At 44.2% G+C, this 24,413-nt stretch overlaps 1 long non-coding RNA gene and 1 pseudogene across 1 annotated transcript; both read right to left on the minus strand.

The window, feature by feature from the left end:
• The window catches only part of LOC122941895, a 128,427-nt pseudogene that overhangs the window by 39,410 nt on the left and 64,604 nt on the right, over positions 1-24,413 (minus strand).
• LOC122940532 lies at positions 11,187-23,999 on the minus strand. Its single transcript, XR_006390357.1, has 3 exons — positions 23,944-23,999; positions 11,307-11,456; positions 11,187-11,223 (listed from the first exon to the last, which is right to left on the minus strand). It is a non-coding gene; the product is annotated as an uncharacterized LOC122940532 (long non-coding RNA).

Consider the following 24,413-nt stretch of genomic DNA (forward strand, 5'->3'; position numbering starts at 1 on the left):
ACCCACTCTCACCCTGAGTGTGTACCAGATACCAGAGTGGGTGCATATATACACTCACCTAAAGAATTATTAGGAACACCATACTAATACGGTGTTGGACCCCCTTTTGCCTTCAGAACTGCCTTAATTCTACGTGGCATTGATTCAACAAGGTGCTGATAGCATTCTTTAGAAATGTTGGCCCATATTGATAGGATAGCATCTTGCAGTTGATGGAGATTTGAGGGATGCACATCCAGGGCACGAAGCTCCGGTTCCACCACATCCCAAAGATGCTCTATTGGGTTGAGATCTGGTGACTGTGGGGGCCATTTTAGTACAGTGAACTCATTGTCATGTTCAAGAAACCAATTTTAAATGATTCGAGCTTTGCGACATGGTGCATTATCCTGCTGGAAGTAGCTATCAGAGTATGGATACATGTTCTCATTCTGTTTACGCCAAATTCGGACTCTACCATTTGAATGTCTCAACAGAAATAGGAGACTCATCAGACCAGGCAACATTTTTCCAGTCTTCAACAGTCCAATTTTGGTGAGCTCGTGCAAATTGTAGCCTCTTTTTCCTATTTGTAGTGGAGATGAGTGTTACCCGGTGGGGTCTTCTGCTGTTGTAGCCCAGCCGCCTCAAGGTTGTGCGTGTTGTGGCTTCACAAATGCTTTGCTGCATACCTCGGTTGTAACGAGTGGTTATTTCAGTCAACGTTGCTCTTCTATCAGCTTGAATCAAGGCATTTTTGCCCACAGGACTGCCGCATACTGGATGTTTTTCCCTTTTCACACCATTCTTTGTAAACCCTAGAAATGGTTGTGCGTGAAAATCCCAGTAACTGAGCAGATTGTGAAATACTCAGACCGGCCCGTCTGGCACCAACAACCATGCCACGCTCAAAATTGCTTAAATCACCTTTCTTTCCCATTCTGACATTCAGTTTGGAGTTCAGGAGATTGTCTTGGCCAGGACCACAACCCTACATGCATTGAAGCAACTGCCATGTGATTGGTTGACTAGATAATCACATTAATGAGAAATAGAACAGGTGTTCCTAATAATTCTTTAGGTGAGTGTGTGTGTAATATATATATATATATATACACAGATCCTTCTAAAAAAAATTGCATATTGTGATAAAGTTCATTATTTTCTGTAATGTTCTGATAAACATTAGACTTTCATATATTTTAGATTCATTACACACCAACTGAAGTAGTTCAAGCCTTTTATTGTTTTAATATTGATGATTTTGGCATACAGCTCATGAAAACCCCAAATTCCTATCTAAAAAAAATAGCATATTTCATCCGACCAATAAAAGAAAAGTGTTTTTAATACAAAAAAAGTCAACCTTCAAATAATTATGTTCAGTTCTGCACTCAATACTTGGTCGGGAATCCTTTTGCAGAAATGACTGCTTCAATGCGGCGTGGCATGGAGGCAATCAGCCTGTGGCACTGCTGAGGTGTTATGGAGGCCCAGGATGCTTCGATAGCGGCCTTAAGCTCATCCAGAGTGTTGGGTCTTGCGTCTCTCAACTTTCTCTTCCCAATATCCCACAGATTCTCTATGGGGTTCAGGTCAGGAGAGTTGGCATAAAGCTTTTCAGCAGATGGAAGCATGAAGTGCTGCAAAATCTCCTGATAGCTAGCTGCATTGACCCTGCCCTTGATAAAACACAGTGGACCAACACCAGCAGCTGACATGGCACCCCAGACCATCACTGACTGTGGGTACTTGACACTGGACTTCAGGCATTTTGGCATTTCCCTCTCCCCAGTCTTCCTCCAGACTCTGGCACCTTGATTTCCGAATGACATGCAAAATTTGCTTTCATCCGAAAAAAGTACTTTGGACCACTGAGCAACAGTCCAGTGCTGCTTCTCTGTAGCCCAGGCGTTTCTGCCGCTGTTTCTGGTTCAAAAGTGGCTTGACCTGGGGAATGCGGCAGCTGTAGCCCATTTCCTGCACACGCCTGTACACGGTGGCTCTGGATGTTTCTACTCCAGACTCCAGTCCACTGCTTCCGCAGGTCCCCCAAGGTCTGGAATCGGTCCTTCTCCACAATCTTCCTCAGGGTCCGGTCACCTCTTCTCGTTGTGCAGCGTTTTCTGCCACACTTTTTCCTTCCCAAAGACTTCCCACTGAGGTGCCTTGATACAGCACTCTGGGAACAGCCTATTCGCTCAGAAATTTCTTTCTGTGTCTTACCCTCTTGCTTGAGGGTGTCAATGATGGCCTTCTGGACAGCAGTCAGGTCGGCAGTCTTACCCATGATTGCGGTTTTGAGTAATGAACCAGGCTGGGAGTTTTTAAAAGCCTCAGGAATCTTTTGCAGGTGTTTAGAGTTAATTAGTTGATTCAGATGATTAGGTTAATAGCTCGTTTAGAGAACCTTTTCATGATATGCTAATTTTGTGAGATAGGAATTTTGGGTTTTCATGAGCTGTATGCCAAAATCATCAATATTAAAACAATAAAAGGCTTGAACTACTTCAGTTGTGTGTAATGAATCTAAAATATATGAAAGTCTAATGTTTATCAGTACATTACATTACATTACAGAAAATGAACTTTATCCCAATACATGAAAAAAATGAACTTTATCACAATATGCTAATTTTTTTAGAAGGACCTGTGTATGTGTATATATATATATATATATATATATATATATACACACATACACACAATTATTTTTTTTATATACTTTTCCTTTTTTTCTCTTTCTTTGAAAAAAAAAACTAATATATATTTTTTTATTATTATTATAATTTTTTTTTATTAACCTCATAATATATACAATTTTTTTTTGGGAGGGAATATATGAGCCGTCATGGTGGATTCAAAGAAACAGAATTACCGGTAAGTCTAATTACGGTTTTTCCATTTCATCCACCATGACGGCTACGGATAAGAAATAACAGATTACTAAGTAGGGGAAGGGGGGGGGGGGGGGTAAATCCTTGCAACACTCTTTGGCCAAAGGCCAAATCCGTTGAAGCAGAAAAGTTCAGGCGATAGTGTCTAATGAAAGTATTAATGCTAGACCAAGTTGCAGCCCTGCATATCTGATCGAAAGATAAAGTTTATATACTTTTCCTTTTTTTCTCTTTCTTTGAAAAAAAAAAAAAACTAATATATATATTTTTATTATTATTATAATTTTTTTTTTATTAACCTCATAATATATACAAATTTTTTTTGGGAGGGAATATATGAGCCGTCATGGTGGATTCAAAGAAACAGAATTACCGGTAAGTCTAATTACGGTTTTTCCATTTCATCCACCATGACGGCTACGGATAAGAAATAACAGATTACTATATAGGGGAAGGGGGGGGGGTAAATCCTTGCAACACTCTTTGGCCAAATCCGTTGAAGCAGAAAAGTTCAGGCGATAGTGTCTAATGAAAGTATTAATGCTAGACCAAGTTGCAGCCCTGCATATCTGATCGAAAGATACCCCAGCTTTTTCTGCCCAAGAGGAGGCCATAGCCCTAGTAGAATAGTTGTTTTTATCCAACGCCCTATGGATGCTTTGGAAAGCTTTTTCCCTTTATTTTTCCCCGCAAATTGAATTAACAGATTATTATCCTTCCTAAAAGTTCTGTAGCTTTCAGGTACTGAATAATTGTCTCCCTTACATCCAGAAGATGCCATTTTTCTTCCATGGGATCCTTTGGTTCACTGCAGAAGGAAGGTAAAATAATTTCCTGATCCCTATGGAAATTTGAAACTACTTTCGGGAGGAAACCCGGATCTACTCTCAATACAATTCTATCAGGAAAAACTGATAGATATGGTTCTCTACATGACAAGGCCTGGATTTCTCCTACGTGTCTAGCAGATGTAATTGCTATTTAAAAGGCAGTCTTAAAAGACAGATGTTTTAAGGAAATATCTGTTACTGGGGCAAATGGAGAATTTGTCAACGCATTAAGGACTAGATTTAAGTCCCATAGCGGAATGTTATGTTTTAGGGAAGGTCTAAGGCTAGAAGCGGCTTTAATAAACCTTCTAATCCATCTATGGTTCGCTAGGTTAGTATCTTAGAAAGCCCCTAGGGCTGATATTTGCACCTTCAAAGTACTAGGTCTAAGGCCTAAGTCTAGGCCTCTTTGTAGAAATTCCAAGATCTTTTGTATGGAAAGAGATGATATATTGGGAGAGACTTTTCCCAGCCATGAGCATTACTTTTTCCAGATTTTTAGATAAATGGCGGCAGTAACTTTTTTCCTGCTAGCTTTTAAGGTATTGATGACTTTATCTGAAAGACCCTTACTCCTTAGGATTTCACTTTCAGGATCCAGGCCGATAGTTTGAAGAGACCTGGGTTCTGATGTAGGATTAGCCCCTGTGATAGAATATCCTTCTGAAAAAGTATCTGCCATGGATCTTCCAGAGATAAGTTTTTCTTGGGCCAATAGGGAGTAATTAGTATTACTATCACTGGCTCTGTGAGGATTTTCTGTAGAACCCTGGGGATTAATGCCCATGGAGGGAACACACATGCAAGATTCCAGTTCCATTTTACTGAGAAGGCGTCTACCGCCCACGGATTTTTCCTGGGATTCAGGGAGCAAAACCGGTTGACCTTTGTATTTCTTTTTGAGTTAAATAGGTATATTTGTGGTTGGCCCCATCTGGTTATTAATTTCTGAAATATCTCTGGATTTAAGGACCATTCCCTTGGGTCTAGAGTCTGTCTCCGTAGAAAATCTGCGTCCATACTTTCGGATCCCTTCAGATGAATGGCTGTAATAGATAGAACATTTTTTTCTGCCCAAGAAAATATTTATTTCGTTAGGGATCGTAATTTTTGGGACATTGTGCCTCCTTGATGCTTCAGGTAAGCGACTGCTTGTATTGTCCGAGAATATTTTTAGGTGTTTTTTGTTTAATAAACTCTGATTTAATTTTAGAGTTTCCCAGACCGCTCTTAATTCTTTGTAATTTGATGACTCGTTCTGTATTTCTTCTGGCCACTTCCTTTGCCAGCTTGAGGAGGCCACCGTTGCCCCCCATCCTGTTGTACTTGCATCTGTTACAATTTGTATTCCTGGTTCATTTTGCCAGGTTAGGGTACTTTCACACTTTCGGCAGTGTGATACGGCGGGCAGTTCCGTCATCGGAACTGCCCGCCGGATCCGCCGATCTGCCTCTGACTGAAAGCATTTGTGAGACGGATCCGTCTCACAAATGCATTGCAAGGACGGCTCCGTCTCTCCGCTTGTCATGCACATTTTTTCACATTTTTATCGGTCTGCGCATGCGCAGGCCGGAAGGATGGATCTGGCATTCCGGTATTTTGAATGCCGAATCCGGCACTAATACATTCCTATAGGAAAAAATGCCGGACCCGGCATTCAGGCATGTCTTCAGTTTTTTTCGCCGGAGATAAAACCGTAGCATGCTATGGTTTTATATTTTGCCTGGTCAAAACGACTGAACTGAAGACATCCTGATGCAAACTGAACGGATTACTCTCCATTCAGAATGCATGGGGATATGCCTGATCAGTTCTTTTCCGGTATAGAGCCCCTGTGACGGAACTCTATGCCGGAAAAGAAAAACGCTAGTGTGAAAGTACCCTTACCCCTCTGGCTAGGTTGGTTTCCATCTTCCACCAATTTAAATCTAGTTTTGTAGTGGGATTTTTATTATCATGTCCAAGGATGACTGATCTTTGTTCCAATTGTTTAATGTCCAGGATTGTATGGTCCTGGTGTAGGCTTGGCTCCAGGCAACCGCTGTTATGCAGGAGGTCATGAGACCCAAGGGTTGGATGTTATGGCGTCCCACTGGGTTAAGAAATCTTTTAACCTCCCCCCTACCCTGGTGTCATTGCTTTTCACTTTGTTTGTTTTAGGGGTTGAGGAGGAACCCTCTTCCTTTGCCCCCCTTCTGGTAACTCCAGCGACCAGTCTTTTTTTTTACCCCTATATGGCCTAGATTGCTGATTGAAGGGGACAAAAAACATCCTTTTTTGTTTTTCAGGGAAACCCTTTTTTTTATCCGCAGCCTTTTCTAAGATCTTATAGAGTATTGGCCCAAAGACGTATTCCCCTGAGAATGCTATGGAGCATAGTTTTGATTTGGAGATTTTATCACCTCCTCTCCAGGATTTCATCCAAAGTGCGCGCCTGGCAGAATTTGAGAAAGCGGCGTCTTTAGCTGCAAATCTAACAGATTCTGCAGACGCATCTGCTAGAAATGCCGTGGCGGATTTTAAGAGAGGAATAGACTGAAGGATTTCTTCTCTAGGGGTTTTATTTTTTTATATGATTATCTAGCTCATTAAGCCAGAAATACATGGCTCTAGCCACCGAGGTGGCTGCGATATTAGTTTTTACCCCGAACATAGACGCCTCCCAACATTTCCTTAGAAGGGAATCAGCTTTCCATTCCACTGGGTCACGTAAGGGTAATTTCACACTAGCGTTTTTCTTTTCCGGCGCTGAGTTCCGTCCTAAGGGCTCAAATCCGGAAAATAACTGATCAGTTTTATTCTAATGCATTCTGAATGGAGAGTGTCACGGGGCAACAAGGGCGCACTCGATCTCCCATCAGCCGCAGACCTGCTGCTTAGCTTCGGGAGTGAGGATCTGTGTTTGGCCTCGTTCCCAGGGCGGCTTTGCTAGCTGGGAGGCTCCCCCTGCTTCTAGGTCTGCCTTGAGCACCGAGCTGACCACTCTGTGCTCGACTAGTCGGTCTGTCGGTCACGTGACGCTGGCCACGTCACATGACCCTCACTCCCCACTATAAATACAGGCAGCCTGCTGGCCACAGGTTGCCTGTTAATTCTAGGTTCCTGGCATTTTGTTGGACTACTGAATACTACCTGATCTTGTTCCCTGACGATCCTTTGCCTGCTCCTCCTGTACTGCAAATCTCTCCTGGTATCCTGACCCCGGCTTCCACCTGACGATTCTTTGCGGACTCCTCTGGTACTTCATTTCTCTCCTGGTATTTGACCTCGGCTTTTCCTGACTATTCTCTGCTCATTCCTTAGTACTGCGTAGCTCTCTAGGTATTGACCCGGTCCGTTCACATTCCGTTATTTGTCTTGTCTGTCTTCCCAGCCCATATCCTAAGTTAGGGACTGCCGTCTAGTTGTCCCCTGTCATTAGAACTTGCGAGGCAAGTAGGCAGGGTCAGGGGTGAGGGTGGAGCGCAGTGGTCACTATCCTCCCCCCTGTGTGTAGTGTACGTGACCGTCACAGAGAGTAATCCGTTCAGGATGCATCAGGATGTCTTCAGTTCAGTCTTTTTGACTGATCAGGCTTTTCAGAAAACCGTAGCATGTTGTATTTTTACCTCCAGCCAAAAATCCTGAACACTTTGACTGAACGCCGGATCTGGTCTTTTTTCCCATTGACTTGCATTAACGCCGGATCCGGCGCCGTGTCTTTAGTCAAACCGGATCCGGCTTTTGCAAGTTAAACCCGAAAAATGTGAAAAAAATAAGTCTATAAATGGCGGATCCGTTTTTTTACAATGCATTTTTTCATTGTGATCAAAATCCTGATCAGGATTCAAATGTAATCAGTTTTCACAAGTTTTTCAGGTTCCGGCGGGCAGTCCGGTGTCGGAATTGAACGCCGGATTTAAACAACACTAGTGTGAAAGTAGCCTAACTGGGATGCATTCTCAAATGGCAGGGAAGTCTTTTTTACAACTTTTCCACTTGAACATATATTTTAGGATTATCATTAAATATTTTAGATTCAGCAGGGTCAAAGAGAAGCCTTTCTAAATTTTCTAGAAACACCTAGTCTTCTTTCAGGATCCGCCCATTCATCAATGATCATTTCTTTTATATTTTCATTAATGTGGAAAACCGTAGCTTTTTTTTTGTGCGTAATCCCCCAAACATTTCGTCCTGTACAGATCTCGTCTTTTGGATGTTTTCGAAACCCATGGTCTCTCTCACTGCCTTAAAGTAGTTCATCCATTTCTTCAGAGGAAAAAAAGTACTTTTTTTCATCATCCTCTACTATCTCCCCCTCAGACAATTGGCCATCCTTAAAATCGTGTTTGAAAACTGATGTCTTCCCTCCATGTCCTCAGCATCTGAGGAGGATGGAACGGATAACCTTGGCTTTTTAGTAGGAGGTGCGCTTTGAGTGGGAGTAAGAGAGGACAATGAGGATCTAATTTCATCCTCAATCACGGATCTAACTTCCATCAGGATAGACGGTTGATTTTCTTTCAGAAGGTCATTAATGCAAGTTTTGCAAAGTTTCTTCTTATATCCCTTAGGTAATTTTTTTTGGACCAATTGACACACTTGTTATATTTTGGTTTAATTTTAAATTTCCTTAACACCCTGGTAAAAGAAGAGCCATCCAGAATCAGCCATGTACTAACTCAAGTAAATAAACATTAGAGGAATAATGCAGGTTTCCCACAGGGAGACTCACGGATGGAGTTGCCGAAGGTGGGTATACGCAGTCCATATGGGTCCCGGGAGCCTCAGGAGCTGACATCACTGCTGAAGACAGGCGAGAGAGTGTCTGGGAGCTGCCGCGCTGTTTAAGTTGAACTTCGGCGTCTGACGTCATCTCCGCGTGATGACGCGCTCCCCTTGCAAAGCTCCGCCCCCTTCCGGACCTAGCCGGGATCACAGTGGTATCCTGGGCAACGCCCCCATGCGGCGTGCAGCGTCCCGATCCGGTTGGTCTGCTTTCACAACAGCAGGGAAGGAAGACCATACAGCAGTGGGTGAAAATCAGGCCCCCCGATGTCAGGGACGAGATTCACACTGACCTCCCCAGCTTTGGCATAAGCTGCCGGACGGCTGAGGAGGAGATTGGTAAGCCAATCCTTACCCATGTAGAACATGTGGCATATAAAGATGATAAAACTCTTCAACTCCCTAAGGAGTCCTCTCTATGCAGTGTCGCATAGGGACAGTAAACACTGAGGGTTGGTAGGGGCTTCCTAAACTCTCTCTCTGTATTTACTGCCCCTACAGAGGTCAAGGGGTCAAACTGGAAAAATGGCCTGGGCAGAAGAGCGAAAACTGGCCCGGGGTAGAAGGGGTTAAAGAAAGAAAGTGGCACAATTAAATGTCTCTCCACTTCTACAAGGTTTAGACTCTAAAACTGGATAATGTAGAGATGATATCTTCAGCAGCATGATATGTTTAGAGACAAGACATACAGAAGACAAGGAGGAGTAGCTGGTGGGGCGGGAGCTCTCCAGAGGGATCTGATAAATGATGCTGTAATCTAGTAGATCACAGGATGTCAGCCACACAGGAGAGAGACAGCAAGCCTCAGACTGGAGGTCAGACTAGAGATCACATGACCAGGTGTCCATAATCAAAGGTTCAAAATGGATGGATGCATCTGAGCAGCTAGAAAATTGTTGGTGAGTTAGAATTATATGTGCTGATGAAAATAATCCTATATAGCTTTTCCAATAATCAACTTCCAATATTATCAGGGGCGGAGCTGTAAGGCAGGGGTGAGGAACCTCTGTCCCCCTGCCAGAACATATTGTGAAAATGCTAATGACCGCTTCCATTATGGAAACGGACATTAGCACGAGGGAGGCGCAAAAAGGTGAGAACAGCGCATTGCTAGCTGTACTCACCGTCCCTGGTCTTCTTCCGACACCACGATGTGTCCTGACACTTACAGTGTCAGGACGTAGGGCATGTTGATATGCACTATAACCAGGTCACAGTACATTGTGGTGGGAAGAAGACCAGAGAGGGTAAGTGAATCTTCCAAGTGGCAGCGCCGTCCGGAGCTGGAGAGGCAAGTTTATTATATTTATTTATTTTAAATGTCTGATCTGAGGCTGGGGGTCTGATGAGGGTCTGATCTAAGGCTCTGAAGAGTCTAATAGGAGGGTGATTTGAAGTTGATGGAGGTGGGGGGCAGATCTGAGGCTGAGAAAGGGACAAAGGCAGGGAAATTTGCGAAGAAAGAGGCAGGGACAATGGCAGGGAGAGCAAAAGCTGGGTGAACCCTCTTTGAACCCCTCTGGGTTTAGCTTGGCTGCCATTAATGCCAAATAAAGAACTAAATATATAAAACATTCTCAACTTAAAAATTAGACTGCAATATGTGGTCAAAATGCCGCCTGTACTATTTGTAATATATAACGCAGGCGCCATTTTGTGCTGCAAATATACAGAGCTCTAGATTTTTTTAATTAAAGCGCAATTTCTGTAACTTACCCCTAAGGCAGTTATATGTTTGACCAAATATAGCCGTCAAATTTTTAAGTTGAGAATTTTGTATGGCCCCTGAACGATGTTACAAATATCCAAATGGCCCTCGGCAGCAAAAAGGTTCCCCACCCCTGCTGTAAGGGGTGCAGTCGCTAGTGGGCCTAGGAGGCTGAGGGGGCCCAAAGACCATTGTGCCACATAAGAAGACACCAGTACTATACAAAGTTCATGCAGGTCAAGTTATATCTCTGGCTGGAGGTAAGGGGTAAGGTCAAGAATTTGGCTTGGGGCAGAGGATGCCGTTTCAATTTTCACCTCATGCAGCACGAAGGCTATGTGTATCCCTGCCCCTGGCCACAAAGCACTGAGGGGATGGGGGCCAAGCTGAACTCTTGCACCAGGGCACATGAGCCTTTAGCTACGCCCCTGAATATTATATTATACTATATGCAAGTAAGAAGGATGACTTGCATCCATATGTGCTAGAATAGAATCCGTGGTATGATCTTGGTACTGCCATTCTGACAGTATGGAGACACCAGGAGACTGCACCCCAGACTACAAAACCTTTGAAGATAATGATGCATTTATCTCCTGATGTTCATGTTCAAGCTGACAATCCTGGTACAACTTTGGTTGACCGTTTGTAGTATTGCATGGTCCCGGCCTAAGACCTCTCAGAAAACTGTTGTGCCACTCTTGTGCAACCACAAAAGATCTGTAGCAGTTGACAGAGAAGCCCATCTTAAAAGTCTATACGGGCAGAAAATAGTGAGAAGACAACATGTAATGTCTTTGGTCATCTGTAATCCTGCCATCTCCATCTTACTCATTATACAAGGATAAATCATATAATACTGGTGGATAAAACAAGACTGAAGACAAGATCTTCACAGTCTTCTACAGATCATAGGGGACCTTTCACGAGACCTTATCTCCATCTACCTGATCATCCTGTGGGACATTGTGATGTTCTTCTGACCCATCCTGTAGAAGAAGAGGACTGGGACATCTCTCTGGTGTTCTTCTCTCTTCCTTATCTGTAGGAAACACATCCAGTGACTGAATTCATTCCTTACATACAGATAATGAGAGGACGTGTGTATTTAGTCATGTCTATTACCTGGTGATATGAGAGGCTTGAGATCCTCCATCATGATGCCCTTATATCCATCTACCTGATCATCCTGTGGGACATAGTGGTGTTCTTCTGAAGTAGCCTGTGGAAGAAGAGGACTGGGACATCTCTCGGGATTTGTTCTCTCTTCCTTAACTGTAAATATTGCAGAATCAGGATTAGATCAGATGGTCAGCCATGTTGTCTTATACATCTTAGGGCACATTTATTAAGACCTGTGTTTTAGGCGCAGGTCTTAAAGCCCTAAGCTGGCGGTGGTTCCACCGAAGTTATGAAGAGGCAAAGGCCCCCCTTGTGTTTACACCTGAAAATGGAGCTTAGCTAAATAGTTAATCACCATGAAGTGAATACTGAGTACTTTTAGTACTAACTACTTTTGCTGAAAAAATAGAGGCCTTTAACCACTTAAGGACTCAGCCCTATTTCACCTTAAGGACTTGGCCATTTTTTGCAAATCTGACCAGTGTCACTTTAAGTGCTCATAACTTTAAAATGCTTTGACTTACCCAGGCCGTTCTGAGATTGTTTTTTCGTCACATATTGTACTTTATGACACTGCTAAAATTGGGTCAAAAAAGTTAATTTTTTTGCATAAAAAAAAAAATAAATTTTACCCAAAAATTTGAAAAATTAGCAGATTTAAAAGTTTCAGTTTCTATACTTCTGTAATACATAGTAATACCCCCAAAAATTGTGATGACTTTACATTCCCCATATGTCTACTTCATGTTTGTAGCATTTTGGGAATGATACTTTATTTTTTGGGGATGTTACAAGGCTTAGAAGTTTAGAAGCAAATTTTGAAATTTTTCAGAAATCTTCAAAATCCCACTTTTTATGGACCAGTTCAGGTTTGAAGTCATATTGTGAGGCTTAGATAATAGAAACCTCCCAAAAATGACCCCATTCTAGAAACTACACCCCTCAAGGTATTCAAAACTGTTTTTTCAAACTTTATTAACCCTTTAGGTCTTCCACAAGAGTTAATGGCAGATTGAGAAACAATTTCAAAATTTCTATTTTTTGGAAAATTTTCCAATATAATCAATTTTTTCCAGGAGTAAAACAAGGGTTAACTGCCAAACAAAACACTAAATGGGTTGCCCTGATTCTGTAGTTTGCAGAAACACCCCATATGTGGTCGTAAACTACTGTTTGGCCGAACGGGAGCACATAGAAGGAGGGGAACACCATATGGGTTTTGGAAGGCAGATTTTACAGGACTGGTTTTGTTTCTACCATATCCCATTTGAAGCCCCCGTTGCATCCCTAAAATAGAAATTTCAAAAAAGTGACTCCATCTAAGAAAGTACACCCCTCAAGGTATTCAAAATTGGGTTTACAAACTTTGTTAACCCTTTAGGTGTTCCACAAGAGTTAATGGCAGATGGAAAAACAATTTCGAAATTTCTATTTTTTTGAAATTTTTCCAATATAATACATTTTTTCCAGGAGTAAAACAAGGGTTAACTACCAAACAAAACTCAAAATGGGTTGCCCTGAATCTGTAGTTTGCAGAAACACCCCATATGTGGTCGTAAACTACTATTTGGCTAAACGGCAGGACATAGAAGAAGAGGAACACCATATGGTTTTTGGAAGGCAGATTTTGCTGGACTGGTTTATTTACACCATGTACCCTTTCAAGCCCCCTGATGCACCCCTAGAGTAGAAACTCCATAAAAGTGACCCCATCTAGGAAACTACGGGATAAGGTGGTTGTTGTTTTGGGACTATTTTAGGGGTAAATATGATTTTTGGTTGCTCTATATTACTCTTTTTTGAGGCAATGTAACAAAAAAATGTAATTCTAAAATTGTTTCTACATTCGCTATTTAGTTTTGTGGAACACCTAAAGGGTTAACATAGTTTGTAAAGTAACTTTTGAATACCTTGAGGGGTGTAGTTTCTTAGATGGGGTCACTTTTTTGGAGTTTCTAGTCTAGGCTACATCAGGGGGGCTTCCAATGGGACATGGTGTCCAAAAAAAAAACTGTCCATCAAAATCTGCCTTCCAGAAACCGTATGGCGTTACCTTCGTTCTATGCCCTGCCGTGCGGCTATATAGCCATTTACGACCACTAATGGGGTGTTTCTGCAAACTACAGAATCAGGGCCATAAATATTGAGTTTTGTTTGGCTGTTAACCCTTGCTTTATAACCGGCAAAAAGGATTCAAATGGAAAGTTTGCCCAAAAATGGGTGTTTTGGCACCGTTTTTATTTTATATTTTTAACACCATTCATCCGAGGCGTTTGGTCAAAAGTTATTTTTATAGCGACGACTTTTACGCACGCGACGATGCCCAATATGTATGGCTCTCAGACTTTGGAGACACTAAGCAGGCATCCTAAAACTGCGGCCCTCCAGATGTTGTAAAACTACAATTCCCACCATGCCCTGCTGATGGCTGTAGGTTGTCTGGGCATGCTGGGAGTTATAGTTTTACAACATCTGGAGGGCCGCAGTTTGAGGATGCCTGCACTAAAACTAATATTTTTTTGGGGAAAAAAAATTGTTTCCGTGTCTCCAAAGTCTGAGAGCCATAGTGTTTTATGTTCTCTAGTGAACTGTTGGGGATTATAAAAATGTAGTACTCCATGGAAGTGTGATACTCCCTGAAGCAATCGATAATGAGGGCACGTGTCGCACTGAGTGGTGGTGTCCTTCCGTATCCCCCTCCTGCGACACACTCTGCACTTTTTTTGGGTTCGTCCCTTCTTTCCAGTATGGGGGACCACACCCGGAAAGTCTTGGCCAGGGACGATCCGGGCGCCTCCAGTTCCCGAGGTACTCCGGCCTGCTCTTTCCCGGTCCGAAAAGATCAGGGCCTTGAGGACTGCCTCATAGAACTGGAGGAATGTCCCTGTGCTGCCAGCGCTTCAGGATAGTACAAAAGAGTTGTACATGGCAACCTGTACCAAGTAGACCGCAACTTTTTTGTACCATGCCCGGGTTTTGCGCATGGCGTTATATGGCTTGAGGACTTGATCAGAGAGATCAACTCCTCCCATATACCGATTGTAGTCGACGATACAATCGGGCTTGAGGACCGTTGCCGTGGTACCTCGCACAGAGACTGGGGTGGTGCTGTTACCGTGGATTGTGGACAGCATAAGGACATCCCTCTTGTCCTTATACCTGACCAGCAACAGGTTTCCACTGGTAAGTGCACGGGTCTCACCCCTGGGGATAGGTACCTGGAGGGGGTAGGCAGGGAGGCCGCGTTGATTTTTCCGCACGGTCCCACAAGCGAACGTGGATCTGACGGCAAGGGACCTGAACAAGGGAATGCTGGTATAAAAGTTATCCACGTACAAGTGGTAACCGTTATCCAGCAGTGGGTACATAAGGTCCCACACGAGTTTCCCGCTAACACCCAGAGTGGGGGGACATTCTGGGGGTTGAATACGGGAATCTGGCCCCTCGTACACACAAAATTTGTAAGTGTACCCTGAGGTACTCTCACAAATTTTGTATAGCTTCACGCCATACCTCGCCCGCTTTGTGGGAATATATTGGCGGAAACTGAGTCTCCCCTTGAACGCAACGAGAGACTCATCAACCGCGACCTCCCTTCCAGGTACGTAGCCCTCCATGAATTTGGCCCCAAAGTGATCGATGACCGGCCGTATCTTATACAGCCGGTCATAGGCAGGATCACCTCGGGGTGGACATGCTGCATTATCGGAATAATGCAGACATTTCCGGATGGCCTCAAACCGGGGACGTGTCATGATCATACTGTACAGTGGGGTCTGGTATAGGACCACTCCAGTATTGCCTGACACTGGGTTTTTGGACTAGACCGATATGCAGCACGAGGCCCCAAAATGTCCTCATCTCGGCTGCACTGACCGGCGTCCAGCCACCGGGTCTAGCCAAAACTGAGCCTGGGTTTTGAGCGACGAACTGTTGGGCGTACAGATTCGTCTGCTCCACCATCAGATTCACCAGTGGGTTACTGAAAAAAAAACTAAAATAGTCAATTTCAGTAAACCCCACTGTGGGAATCTGGATTCCAGGATTGCCAGCAAAATCCGGAATCTCAGGCTCAAAGTCCACTGGGGGACACCAGCTAAGTTCATCGGCAGGGGGCTCCGGTGAACTTATTTGGTGGGCTGGGAAACCAGTACGAACCCCAGGGCGGCTCGTACTAGGGTGGGCCACAGGATCCCTAGCAATCTGGGCACATGCTTCCTCGGCCGAGAACATCCGGCGGGCCATGGGTGTGTGTGCGTGTAGGTGTGCGTGTGTGGAAAACTTTATTATATGTGCGTGTGTGTGGGGGCAACAGGTGTTCGCGTACTAAAAAAAGGCAAAAAAAAAGGGCAAGTGTTAGGGAAAAAAGTTCAAGTTGCTGATCAGCGGTGGGGTGGTGGGGCGGGCGATGCGCTAACAGTGGACGGACGCTAAAAAGTGCCGACCAGTCAGCGCACGCTGGTGGTGGTGGGGGGCTGGTAGGGGGGGGCAAGTGGCAGGGGGGGGTCTGGGGTCTGATAGATGGATCAAAGAAAGTTTAGAATAAAAGTGCTTTTTTTTTTTTTTTCCTAACTAACTTTTCCCTTCTTTCCCTGCCTAACGGTGCCTCTCCCTCACTGACCCTAACCTACCTGGGTGGCGATGGGTGCAGGAGGGTGATGGATGCCGATTAGGGGGACACAGGAGCTGGTGCTGGACGATGCTGCCGGGTGCTCGTGCAGAACAGGAAGAGGAGGGGAGAGAGGAGCGCAGGAAGTTTGAATCTCGCGCCTCTCTCCCCTGCACCAATCAGCACCCTGGACAGCAGTGTTCAGCACCAGGGCCAGCACCGCCTCTGCAAATCTTCGCACTGTGATTGGTGGTGTGTAATCACGCCACCGATCACAGTGTTTTTCCGGTTCATCGGGTCACAGGACACCCGAATGGACCGGAAACGCAGAAAACCGCAGGTCTGAATTGACCTGCGGTTTTCAGCGATCGCCGATACGGGATCGCCTGCATTGTTACGGGATGCCGGCTGAATGATTTCAGCCGGAATCCCGTTGCGATTAACCCCCGCGGCGCCGGAATCTCGATTTAAAGTTAGGATGTACCGGTACGCCCTGCGTCCTGAAGGGGTTAAAGGGCTTCTGTTACCCCAAAACACAATTTTTTTTGGGGGCTTGTTAAAATCCTTATTGAACGACTATTCCCTATATAGGGCTCTTACCTTTGTCTGTGGCTTTGTTTCCTTAAAAATCGATCTTTTAAAATATGCAAATCACTTCACTACCAGCAAGTAGGGCGTCTACTTGCTGGTAGCCGCCGCAAAAAAAGCCCCCTACTCCTGTTGATTGACAGGGCCAGCGATCGCTCTCCTCCTCCGGCTGGCCCTGTTAGCATTTAAAATCCTGCGCCTGTCTTCATTTGGCGCAGGCGCTCTGAGAGAAGGAGGCTCGCCTCCTCAGCACTCCCTCAGTGCGCCTGCGCATCGATCGATTAAAGATGTTATGGTGACCTTTAGAAAGTAGATAATATTTGCACTAGAAGTGGAAGCCGTGAGGGGGCATGGCCTGGCCGGCAATGTAAAAGGACGTGTGAGCTTGAGCTGCCGGGCAGCGCCAGCAAAATCCTTCATCATCCTGTGGCTGAGGTGAATTAAAACATACAGGCATCGCTAATATCTGCTGAGGAACTCCGAAAAGAAAAGAGAAGGAAGCGGCGGGACAGAGTCTCCTGCAAAGCAGCATGGCGCGGCTGCGTCTTCTAAAGCGGCGGAGGTTGCGGCGCGCCTGGAACTATTTGCTCGAGTCCCCCAAACAAAAGAGGATACTATACATGAGGGCACTCTATCTGGAGCAATGTCTGAACATGCGGCAGCTTCGGCCGATCACTCGGTGGAGCGAGGTGCTTGCTCCCAAGATGGCGGATCCCACGTGGAGGAGCTGGAGAGGCAAGTGAGGGGGGGGGGGGGGTCCTGCTGCTGAATCTGTCTCACTGCAATTTGCTGGTGTACAACCCTCTACCCCCTGTATCCCCACTTTGCCACTACTGGCTGATCCTACTATCAAGGACATATAAATGCGACCGTGCACCAATGTAGTGCAGCTCTAATGACCCTTAACACATCTATTGGGTCCCTCCAAGAACATGTGTCCTTTATTAGGCAAGATATAAGGAAAGTTAATGAAAGAACTACTGTGGCAGAGGGGCGAGTAAGCCAACTGGAAGACCAAGTCTCCCCTATGAAGCGTGATCTGACTAAAGTAATACACAACGTCACTCTCCTGATAAGTAAAACGGGGGATTTGGAAAACAGGTCACGACGAAATAACCTTCGCATCTTGGGGGTCCCTGAAAAAGCTGAAGGGCCCCATGCTGTCCAATTCTTGAGGATTGGTTTAGGAAGATATTTGGGAAAGACTCTATCTCCCTTCTTTGCACAGAGTGCCGTTTCGCCCACCACCGCCGGGTGGCCCTCCCAGACCAATGCTTATGAGCATTCTCCACTTTCAGGATAGAGATACTATTCTCCGTAAAGCAAGAGAGCACCGAGATTTATCTGTGGCTGGACATAAAGTTTCTATCTTTCCTGACTTTTCAGCAGAGGTGCAGAGACGCCGCGCACGTTTTCTGGATGTTAAAAGACGACTACGATCGCAGAATATACAGTACGCCATGTTATATCCCTCAAAGCTCCATGTAGTGTTTAAAGGTAAAACCTACTTCTTTGAATCTCCGGAGGACGCTAACGGTGGATTGAACAAATGGAATCCTATCCATCCGAACGTTATGACAACGACTGATAGAAAAGTGGAAGTTGCCGTACCTGGGTCTTCACTGAGGAAAATCTAGAGGACTCTGGGGATGGGCGGATAAGTATAATGTTCCATATTTGTTGAGAATTTATGTTTATACTACCGCCATAATGCTCCAGAGTAGTAATTTGGTGCCACCTTCTGGCAATGACTTTAATAGCCATACTTGTGCTGTCCATTTATTTAGTTGATATGCCACAGGTTACCTGTTCCAAAATGCCATTTGTTATACTGTTTTATTGCTGCCCGGGTCTCTACTACTGAGACCTGTTCCGTGAATGCGGATCTGCTTTTACCTTCTATGCTGCTGTTCAGGGACCATTACAAGTTCTTTACGTTGGGGATATTATGTTTATTGCTCACCTAGGTTCATGGCCTGCAGAGAGATGATGCACGGAACTATTCTTTCAGTGCCTGATATATGTCTTATTTTGATGTCTAGATCTTCTTTCCTTTTATGTCTCCCATGGAACGATGGTGGATGGAACTCACATTGTAGCGTGGAATGTTAGAGGCCTGGGAGACCCTACTAAACGCCAAGTGTTTTTTACGGCCGTTCAAAAGTATCAGCCAGCTATATATGTCTCACTGAGACTCACTTGTCTAAACAATCCAAAGGGTTGCTCCAGAAACCATGGATCTCACAGGCCTTTCACTCCACCTTTTCTACACACGCTAGGGGGGTTAGTGTCCTAATTTATAGAGCTATCCCCTTTCAATGTCACTCTAGTAAAATTGACATGGAAGGTCGGTATGTCTGCCTGCACTGTTCTATATTTGGGGTACAATTTTTCCTAATTGCCATGTATATCCCGCCGCCATACTCCTGCGGCGCCATAAAGGAGTTAATGTCATGGGTATCTCAGGGACCGCAGGTGCCAATCCTAATGCTGGGTGATTTCAATAAGTATTTAGATCCTTCTATGGATACATTTCCGTTACCTCCTAACCTAACAAATACTGGTGAGACTTCATTGGCAAAGCTGCTCAGAGAACTCGACCTGCATGACCTGTGGAGAATCAGATTCCCCCAGGAACGGCAGTACTTCTGTTTTTCTGCATCTCATGGGTCTCTATCCAGAATAGACCTACCCATTAGGTCTCTAGAAGCACTGTCCTATACCTCTGTTATAGAATACTTACCGCGCTGCCTCTCTGATCATTCACTTAACCACATAGAATTGATATTCGGGAACGATAGAGGGCGCCGTGGTTCAGTGCTCTGGAAGCTCAATCCCTTCTGGATTCAACTATTAGATGAGGAAGACCCCATGACGAACCAAATAATATAATTTTTCAATCTCAATAAAGGATCAGCAGCTATAGGGACTATATGGGACGCTAAGAAAGCATATGTAAGAGGCCTTTACATCCAGAAAATTAATAGACGCAAAATTAAAACTAGGGAACTTACTAAAGCTATATAGCAGGAAGTGACAAGGAGTGAGCAATTGTATATTAGTACACCCTCCCAGCAATCTGAAACAGTATGGAAAAATGCACAATCTAAACTTACTGACCACTTACTAGCATATAGCAGACAATAAACAGTTTTTTCATCAAACAAAAATATTTTGAGGCAGAGGGAGAGTACGGGTAGTCTACTGGCCAGAGTCGTCCGATCACAAGGAGGGTTCGTCCAGAATAGTCAGCAATCTAGAACCACGGATGGGACACTATCAGAGGAAAATTCAGTAATCCTTGATACAGTCCATAAATATTATGAGGAATTATATTCTTCTAAAATGACCATGAGAAGAGATGATATAAAAGAGATATCTCGGATATCAATCCCTAAATTGTCTCTAGAATCTGCTGCATGCCTGGATGAACCCCTTACTTTGGAGGAACTGGAAGTAGCCTTGAGCTCCTTCCCTAATGAAAAAGCCCCCGGTTCAGAAGGGTTGACCTAGGAATTTTTTAAATGGTACAGAGACTGTCTCCTCACACATCTTTTAGAAACCTTTAATGATGCGCTGCCAACTGGGATATTACCTACATTTATGAGGGAGGCGATAGTGGTGGTTATTCCAAAACCTAATAAGGACCCAATAAGACCTGACTCCTATAGACCCATTTCTCTCCTATCAAATGATGTAAAACTTTTGGCCAAAGTATTGGCCAATCGGCTTAATAAAGTAATTACTCCTTTAATACATAAGGATCAGACGGGCTTCATGCCAGATAGCAGCACGGCCAGTAATCTTCGTCGATTTATTCCTGAATATCCAGAGGCCATTAAATACTGGGGGTTGCCGTGCAATCATTTCCTTGGATGCTGCCAAAGCTTTTGACAGCGTAGAATGGGAATACCTATGGGAAGTTTTGGAAATCATGGGCTTTGGACAGGGTTTTGTCTCTTGGATAAAATTGCTGTATAACTCCCCGCTAGCAAGGAGTAGGGCAAACAAGATACTTTCCAATCAATTTCCACTACATAGGGGCATGCGGCAAGGCTGCCCCCTTATCTCCACTGCTATTTGCAATAGCAATTGAGCCTCTAGCTTGTCTTTTACATACCTCCCCAGACTGGAAGGGATTTCCAATAGGGCCCCGGGATGAAAGAGTCTCGTTATACGCAGATGATTTATTAGTATTTCTAGGAGACTTACAGGAGTCTATAGACCCCATAATGCACGCAATTACTGATTTGGGGAAATACTCTGGATTAAGAATAAACTGGGACAAATCCACAATTCTCCCATTGGATCCTACCCCACCACAATTGGACCTCACTCGTATTCCCTTGCATCTAACCACTCGATTCAAATACTTAGGGGTGATAATAACACCGATACCAGCTGAATATATAAAACTGAATCTAGAGCCATTGATTGCAAAATTTGTAGTCAAAACTAATGTTTGGTGCAAACTACCCCTTACGGTAATTGGCCGTTGTAACCTACTTAAAATGATATTGCCGCAACTATTATATATATATTATATAACTCACCGGTATGGATCCCACAAAGGATCTTCTATAAGATCCAAGGGATCTTTAGATCACTGATATGGAAAAAGAAACAACCGAGAATTCACATAGAAACACTCCAAAAAAGTAAGGAAGAGGGCAGCCTGTCTCTTCCGAAACCATGGTCCTATTATATAGCTGCACAATTACAACACATTAGAGGGTGGATTAATGCAACTAATTTAGACCCCTCAGCCGATATTGTTGCCCACACTATGAAACAAACGCGTTGGAAATAAGTAGGCATCACCTTCTTAGTAAAAAACTACCCACACTTTCCCTTCTAGCCAAGGTTTGGGCAAAATTTTAAGTATTAATGAATATGACTGAATTCAATGACATTACACCAATATGGCGAAACCCCCAACTACCAGAGATATTCAGGCTGGAAGGCTTTTCCCCATGGGAGGAGAGGGGGATACTCTTTTTGGACCAGATTCGATCACATGGAGTGTTTAAATCTTTAACTTAACTCCAGGAAGAGTTTGGCCTACCCAAAACGGCGTTCTTCCAATTCCTTTAATTAAGACATGCATACTGCCACGGTGGGGAGTGGGGGAAACCCTCCACCGTGCGGCGAAAAAGGGTAAAGGGGATCAGCCTGCCCAAAAGGAGTAATAAGGGAGCAGGTCACCTCCTACCGCGTCCCTAATCCTCTCCCTGACTCCTCACTGTATGAGCGGACCCCAATGGTAGGATGACTCATACTCAGGATACCTAAAGACCCTAAGTCGCCCTGGTAATCCCTCACCAAGGAGCAGGGAGGAGACGGCCTGTTCATCCCAGTAATGGAGGAACAGGAGTCTCTATCTGAGGCCAGGCTGCAAGAAGAGGGGAACACATACAGCTATAGAGATGCCAGGTAAGCGAGACTAGTAACACACTTACCTGCCACAGACACACTGACTGGAACCCATGCACAAGTGCTGGTGTCCACACCAACATTAAAAGGACACAGCACACACCATATACCACACAGGAACCCAGGACACCCATAGCTGCAATAAACATAAGACACCATAAAAACATCTATGACCACAAGGGTGGCCCTCACTGGACAGATGGAATATGAAGACCAGGAGGATAGCTCCAGATTACACCATGGCTGGAGTACCCCTCAGCTTCAGGCATCCAGCTAAATAGCCCAAGCAGCCACACCCACACACACATAAACCCAGTGTTCACAAAACACTAGGAATGGAGTTAACCCTTCCAACACCAGACAAGGGAAGGAAGCCACTTAAAGGCAAGCATAGAAAGCTACACGTTGCCGCAGGCAACAACATGCGTGGCAACCATGTCACGGCAATCACCCAGAAGGCCGAGACACTGCCACCGCAAGCACACACAGCACCACGTTGCCGCGGGCAACTGCAAGTGTAGCAACAGTGTCACAGCGCACATCATAGGCCGTGACACATACCAAACACAATTTCCAAGGAACATAGAAATTGCCGCCTCTCCTCCTGTGGTGAAACAATTACTAGAAGCTAGAGTTGCCAAAGGCCTGATATCCCAATTATATAAATACATTCTTGACGCCACTACCCCCTCAACCCCTTTAGTTGTAAAGGGGAAATGGGAAGAGGATGTTGGGACAATATCTCAAGACCAATGGAATGACATCCTGGCTTTAACTCCTAGTCTTACTTTGAATGAGTCTCAGAGACTCTCTCAGTTATACCTGCTACACAGAGTGTATAGAACCTCTAAACTTCTATTCAAAATAGGTGTGCGACCGGACTCCACATGCCCAAGATGTGGTGCAACAGAAGCGACACTGCTTCACATGGTATGGAACTGCCGAAATGGGAGATGTTTAAATAAATTACAATGAAGTTGGGGTGGTGTAGTCATCTCTCTGCAAGATAATATTGGGTGATAGTTTGTTATTTAACAACATTTTTGTATTGCTCTGTATTATCATTGCATTCGTTTTTTGTCCTTGTAAATGACTGGCTGGATCCTGATCATTGTGTACTTTATTTTAAAAAAATTAAAAATTATTTTGATTTAAAAATAAATAAATAAAAGAAGTGGAAGCCTTGGCCAAGATATATGTATTTGTCTATTAAAACGAACCATTTACATGTTTATGATCAGGATCGATCCTCGGTGTTGGACCGGTGATAAATGAAAGAGCCGATCTTAGCTTTATGGACCATGGGGCTCTTTGGAGAGAAAAATGGAGATTGGTACTTGAATTGGAGAGGATTAATGGAAGGCCCCAGGAACAAGTTATTTATGCAACAAGATATCGTGATAAGGAACTTTTATCCAATTAGCGGTTGTTGTCGGTGTAACTTGTGTAGATCTATGGTTACGTATGATAATGATGGAATCTGTGTGTAAAACACTGAAGTCTACGTACAGCGACACACTGCGGAAAACTGGAATTAAATATGACTTATTCCTTTGTTCTCTGAGGTATAAAGGACGGTGTCCAGGACTTATAACGGGGCACTACCTTTTACCACGGCTGTAATTCAATTCCATTTACCTCTTATGCCATAATCTGCCAACATTTTACATTGATTTCAATGATGGAAATCTGAAGAGCAGCAAGACATCAGAGATTTTAAGCCAAAACCAGGTGAGACTCTAAACACAGAACAGGTACAGATTTTCCCCTATACCTTATGTCTGTGGAGGCTCAAATCCTGGTTCTGGATCACAATCACTGATGGAAATCACTGACAAAACACTGATGTGTGACTGAGGCTTAAACTAAAGAATCTTCTGAGGAAGAAGTTGCTTCAAGAAGTTTTGTGTTGTTGTGGCCAATTTCCAACAGTAGGAAACACATCCAGTGACTGAATTCATTCCTTACATACAGATAATGAGGACGTGTGTATTTAGTCATGTCTATTACCTGGTGATGTGAGGGGCCGGTGATCCTCCTTCATGACGTCCTTGTACAGATCTTTGTGTCCTTCTAAATACTCCCACTCCTCCATGGAGAAATAGACGGTGACATCCTGACACCTTATAGGAACCTGACAACACAATGATACAGTCATCACCCAGATCCCTTCATAGCGTTCCTGTATAATGTCCCAGCATTCCCAGCAGTGTCACCTCTCCAGTCAGCAGCTCAATCATCTTGTTGGTGAGTTCTAGGATCTTCTCTCTATTGATTTCCTCATGTATCAGGGGGTGAGGTGGAGGCTCCATGATTGGGCTCAGGGTTCTTCTCCATCCTTCAGACACAGGGTCCTGACAGCGCTCACTAGAGGTCTTCTTCACTACTGTGTAGTCCTGGTTATGGAGAGACACAGTAATAAATATCACTCCATACATCTCCAGAGTCCCTCACCTCTCCAGTCATGTCCATCTGTTAGT

This window comes from Bufo gargarizans, chromosome 6 (assembly GCF_014858855.1).
Source record: "Bufo gargarizans isolate SCDJY-AF-19 chromosome 6, ASM1485885v1, whole genome shotgun sequence".
NCBI classification, from domain to species: Eukaryota; Metazoa; Chordata; class Amphibia; order Anura; family Bufonidae; genus Bufo; species Bufo gargarizans.